Genomic DNA, 6,163 nt, shown 5'->3' with positions numbered 1-6,163 from the left:
GACATTATGCAAGGCACGAAGCCTACGTTCATCCAGGAGGATGAGTTCTTCGTATCTATCCCTCTTCCAATCGGCCTCCGGGATTTGACTTTCTAGTAGAATACGCAAGGATGGTATTTCTAGCTCGACTGGTTGTACGGCTTCCATGCCGTAAGTCAAATAGAAAGGAGTAGCCCCAGTGGGCGTCCTGACGGATGTTCGATACCCCCACAAAGCGAAAGGTATTTTGTTTGGCCAATCTCTATAATTGTCAGTCATTTTCTTGAGGATTGTGACGACGTTTTTGTTAGCCGCTTCTACCGCGCCGTTAGTCTGTGGTCTATAGGGCGATGAGTGATGATGCTTGATCTTGTACTTGGCTAGCAATTGTTCGGTTTCGGCTTGGAAGTGGGATCCATTATCGCTAATGATCTCATGTGGGCAACCATATCGGCAGATGATGTTATTTTGTATGAATTTGGCTACATTTTTGGCCGTAAGAGCGGTGTAGGAAGCCGCTTCTACCCACTTGGTGAAGTAGTCAATTGCTACTAGGATGAAACAGTGACCTCCTGTTCCTGCTGGGGTTATTTTCCCAATTATGTCAATTCCCCATGCGGAGAATGGCCAAGGAGATGTCATCGTATAGAGCAACGAGGGAGGGACATGTTGTACATTCCCGAAGATTTGGCAATTGTGGCAATGTCTCACATATTTGATGCAATCGGATTCCATTGTGGTCCAATAGTACCCTAGACGTGTGATTTTCTTTGCCATCATAGGTCCACTCATATGAGGACCGCATTCTCCGTCGTGGACTTCTTCCATCACCTTTCGTGCCTGTGAATGATCAAGGCAACGTAGGACTACACCAAGAGGTGTTCTTTTGTACAACTCTCCTTGCATTAGAACGTACTGTGAAGACAATAGGCGTATGGCTCGTTGTCCTCTCTTGTCCATATCTGGTGGATAGGTACCATTAAGTTTGAAATTTAGGATTGCTTGGAACCAGGGTTCCTGCGTGATTTCTTCTTCATTGGTAATTTGATGGACATAAGCCGGCTCCGACCGTCGTTCGATACACAAAGGCATTTCCATCATGTAATCTGGCATGTTTATCAAAGATGCAAGTTTTGCAAGAGCGTCTGCAAATTGATTTTCTTCTCGAGGTAGGTGCAAGCAGGTTACGTGATCAAAGAATTGAGCGACTTGGTCTATCCTAGCCTGATAGGGTGCTAGGCTTTCACTTCGGATTTTCCAGGATCCCGTAACTTGGTTGATGATTAGTGACGAATCTCCATGCACTCGGAGGTTTTTGATGCCTAAGCTTACTGCCGCTTGTAGTCCAATTAGACAAGCCTCATACTCTGCGGCGTTGTTTGTCACCTCGAAGTCGAGTTTGACAGCAATTGGTGTATGCTCACCTTCAGGAGAAATGAGCAACACTCCTATCCCAAATCCTCTTAGGTTCGATGCTCCATCAAAGTATAGGTCCCAGGAGTCTACATCTGTTTGAAGTATATCCTCGTCGGGAAATGACCAAGTATCTATTGTTTGTGCGTCGTTGATGGGATTTTCTGCGAAGAATTCGGCGACGGCGCGACCCTTTATTACTTTCAGTGGTACGTATTTGAGGTCAAATTCCGAGAGCATCATGGTCCATCTTGCTAGGCGTCCGTTGAGGACAGGTTTCTCGAAGAGGTATTTGACTGGATCCATTTTGGAGAATATCTTGACGGAGTAGCTAAGCATGTAGTGACGTAGCTTCTTTGTTGCCCACACAAGAGCGAGGCATGTCTTTTCGAGTTGTGAATATTTGCACTCGTATTCCAAGAACTTCTTACTTAGATAGTAGATAGCTCTTTCTTCACTTCCTACAGTTTGAGCTAGCATGGCACCCATGGCGGTTTTTTTCCGTGAGATACAAACCAAGAGGTTGATCTTGTTGTGGTGGCATGAGCACTGGTGGTTTAGCCAATATCTCCTTGATTCGGTCGAACGCATTTTGACAATCATCATCCCACATGGTGTGGTCTGTCTTCTTGAGTTTCTTGAAGATAGGCTCGCAAATCATCGTAAGTTTCGATATGAATCGACTTATGTATTGAACTTTTCCCAGGAATCCTCTGACTTCTTTTTCTGTTTGAGGTTGTGGCATTTCAATCAGAGCTTTGATTTTGGAGGGATCTATTTCTATACCTCGTTGGCTAACGACGTATCCTAGGAGTTTGCCAGACGTTACCCCAAATGTGCATTTCTGAGGATTGAGTCTCATGTTGTACTTTCGCAGCCTTGCGAAGAACTTGCGAAGGTTCGCAATATGTCCCTCTCTCTCCTTGGATTTGACGATCATGTCATCTACGTATACCTCAACTTCTTTGTGCATCATGTCATGTAGGAGTGTAGTTGCGGTGCGTTGGTATGTAGCTCCGGCGTTGATTAATCCGAACGGCATTACTGTATAACAATAGGTTCCCCATTGGGTGACGAACGCGGTCTTATGCATGTCTTCCATGGCCATCTTGATTTGGTTATAACCCGCATATCCATCCATGAAGGATAGTAATGCGTGGTCTGCAGTATTGTCCACTAATATGTCGATGTGAGGTAGAGGAAAGTCATCTTTCGGACTCGCTTTGTTCAAATCTCTAAAGTCAACACAAACTCGGATTCTCCCATCCTTTTTGGGTACGGGTACTATGTTAGCTACCCAGTCGGAATACTCGGAAACTTTGATGAACCCGGCTTTGAATTGCTTATCAACTTCTTCCTTAATCTTTAGAGCCCATTCTGTTCTCATTCGTCGAAGCTTCTGTTTCACAGGTTTGAAGCCTGGTTTAATCGGAATCCTATGTTCGGCAATATCCCTGTCGATCCCTGGCATGTCTTTGTAGGACCAAGCGAAGACGTCTTTGAATTCATTTAGTAGGTCGATGAGATCGGCTCGTTCGGTAGAGCTCAAGGTAGTCCCTATCCTAAGTTCTTTGGGTTCTAGTTCAGTTCCTACATTGATGGGTTCAGTGTCCTCAATTACTGGTCCCTCTTCCCCTTCCTGTAGTATTTCTTTGGCCACGTAGGGAGGTATTTCGGTCAAGTCTGGGTCTTGGTCGTCCTCAGTATCATCATAAACAGAATTGCACTCAAGATAACGCAAAGAGTAAGCAGAACCTGATTTATTCATATTAAGATTTGAGTAAAGTTGAAACAAAGAAGCCAACTGATCCATGGTCAGTGGCGGCAAAGGAACAGTAGTTGGGGCATTCCCCGAACTACCGTGACTACTCGATGCTAGGCTAGGATGAACGAAGGGAGTGGGGATGACAACAGGAGTAGACTCTCTAATGACTTCTCTAGACTCCGACTCTGACTCCGACTCCGACTCTGATTCGAACTCGTCGTCTTCTGGTTCTTCTTTGAACATCTCTCCTTCTCCAGTGGTGAGTTTGAAGAGTCTTCCTTGATTGTTGGTCCATTTGATGGATTTCCTCCATCCTTTCTGCTGCTTTGTGTCGATTTCTGTGATCAAAGCGGCGGGGTTGAAGCGATCGTCTTGAAGTATCGTAGTAATGATCTCATCCTGCGCGGCCTTAACAAATCGGTCCTCTCCAAACAAGAGGCTAACAGCTTGTTTGTCTAAGCAAGGTGCTTGACGGGTTTTGACGGTAGGAACCGTTTCTGGAGGGATGAAGTAGCAATCGTGAAAGATCTCGATTCCGGCTAACTTCCTCTCAAGGTAATGCCAAGGCTCGGGAAACCCGTGAAAGAGTTCCGAACTTCCTTCTTGAACGAAGTATCCATTTAAGGTGGGGAGATATGGCTTCATTTGGACTCCTACATACTTGCGATTTTGGACTTGAGCGAGCATTTCGAGAACTTCTTCAGCTGTGGGTTTGTACCCTAGTCCAAGTGGTATTCTCGATGAGTTGCCTTTCTTGTATGGCGCGAAGGTGTTCCTCCGAATCGGGTTCAAAGGCATTCCAGGGAAGTATCCCTGATTTTTGAGTATGTGGTTGACCACTAAGTTAGAGTAGGGATTATAGTATAAGGGTGCCAACTCACTTTCTATGACATTTACACTTTGGAAGCCCCCAAGTTCGTATATGGGATCCGCAAGGACTTGATTGTTTGATTGCTTCTCAATTATTGCCTTGATAGGCGACGAAGTGATCGTCACAACTTTGCCATTGAGTGGGATCTTGATCTTTTGGTGAAGGGTGGATGTCACTGCTTTGGAAGCATGAATCCAAGGCCTCCCCAGAAGTATGTTGAATGAAGCTTCGATGTCTACTATTTGGAAGTTGACCTTTCGCTCGATTGGTCCCGTGGCTATGGTTAGGCTAGCAAGTCCAACCACTTTTCGTCGCGTACCGTCATATGCGCGTACACCTTGATTGGTGGGAGTCCAATCCGACTCTTTCATGCCTAGTTTATATGCCGTTTTGAGGGGTATGACGTTGACCGCGGAGCCATCATCTACCAAAGTCATTGGCACATTCTTCTTTAGACAGATGACAGTGATGTATAGAGCAAGGTTGTGACTAACGCCAAAAGGTGGCAAGTCTTCATCTGAGAAAGTAATAGGATTACTTAGCTTCGGTGATTCTTGGAAGACCAAGTTGACTACATCTTCGGGAGTAGAGTTATGCGCTACATTCAATTTGGCCAAAGCTTGCAGTAGAGCTTGGCGATGCGGAAATGAGCTCGCCACTAGTTGCCAGACTGAAAGATCAGCCTTGGTTTTCTGTAATTGCTTGAGCAAATGGTCAGTGGGATCGTCTTCGTTGTCATTCGGTGTGATGACATTGGTTGGACCGTTTTGAGTAGTACTTTGGTATGGACGGCCCGAGCGAGTTAGGTGATCCACATCTTGGTCTTCGCCATTTTGGACTATTTCTTTTACCAAAGAGTTTTCAATGAGATATTCGTCTTCATCGTCATCGGCCCAAACTCCATTGATTGCAGCTAGTTCTTTCATCCTCATGATGTCACTTTCTAGTTGTGTGATTTGATCAACTAGTTTATCCACCACGACGACTACCTCTTGCATAGTGGCATTTTGAGAGAAGGTCAAAGGTATGCGTTCTTTAGGCGTTGCCTTGGGATTGCGTAAGGTTGTTACCATGTTTTCTAGTTCCCACACTTGTCTATCTACACTCCTTGCCCATGCGATGAAGTCGGAAATGGTAGGGGAGATGGTAGAGTAGAGTCTTTCTTTCTCAATTGCGTGAATTTCGTTTTCGGTGGGAGAAATGAGATGTGAGCAATCTAAGGTAGATTCGTCACTTGTAATCACTAGAACTCCAAGAGGATTCTGAGTGTTGTTGGGTTTACCTCCTGGTGGAATTGGAAGTCGACCGTCTTCAATCATATCCTGAAGCACGTGCTTCAACTTGTAGCATTTTTCCGTGTCGTGCCCTTTGCCCCCGTGGGTATTCACGGTAGGAGTTTTCATCCCGCAATTTGGACTTCCTTTCGGGTTCGGGAGTAGGTCCAATGGGTTGGAGTTTACCTTGCTTCATTAGCCTTTTTAGAGCATTGGAGTATGTATCCCCAAGGTTTGTGAACTTCCTTGGTGGGCTAGTTTTCTTGGATGGCTCGAGAAGGTTGACTTCGTCGGTCTTGCTAGTAGAGCCGTATGAACGACTGGTGGACCCTTGGTATCCTCGACCTACCGTTTTGGACAAGAGTCCTTTACGGATGTCGTCTTCAATTCGTGTCCCTAGCACAGTTAAGTCCTTGAAGGTCTTGATGTTTTGATACCTCAAATGGTTGGCATATATGGGCTTGAGATTATCCACGAACTTTTCCACAAGAGTAGCCTCATCCGGGCGTTCAACTAGTTGGGTACTAGTCTTCCTCCACCTACTTAGGAAGTCGGTGAATCCTTCTTTGTCATTTTGGGTAAGAACCTCTAGAGTACGCATGTTGACTTGGATCTCGGCATTATCCGCGTATTGTTTCGAGAACTCGATCGCGGCGTCTTCCCAAGTAGCGACCTTTTTGTGATCTAAAGTGTAGAACCATTGCTTTGGGATGGTGTCAAGAGATGAAGGAAAGATCCTTAAGAACATCTCGGGTTTGATGCCTTTGATAGACATGTAGTCCTTGAAGGCGCGGATGTGGTTCAAAGGGTTCTCATGTCCCTTGAACTTAGGGATATCCGTCATGCTAAAGTTAGTGGGCA

The sequence above is a fragment of the Silene latifolia genome, chromosome 2 (genome assembly GCF_048544455.1).
Source record: "Silene latifolia isolate original U9 population chromosome 2, ASM4854445v1, whole genome shotgun sequence".
NCBI lineage: Eukaryota > Viridiplantae > Streptophyta > Magnoliopsida > Caryophyllales > Caryophyllaceae > Silene > Silene latifolia.
The sequence above is the reverse complement of the archived record's forward strand: the minus strand, read 5'-3'. Positions refer to the sequence as shown.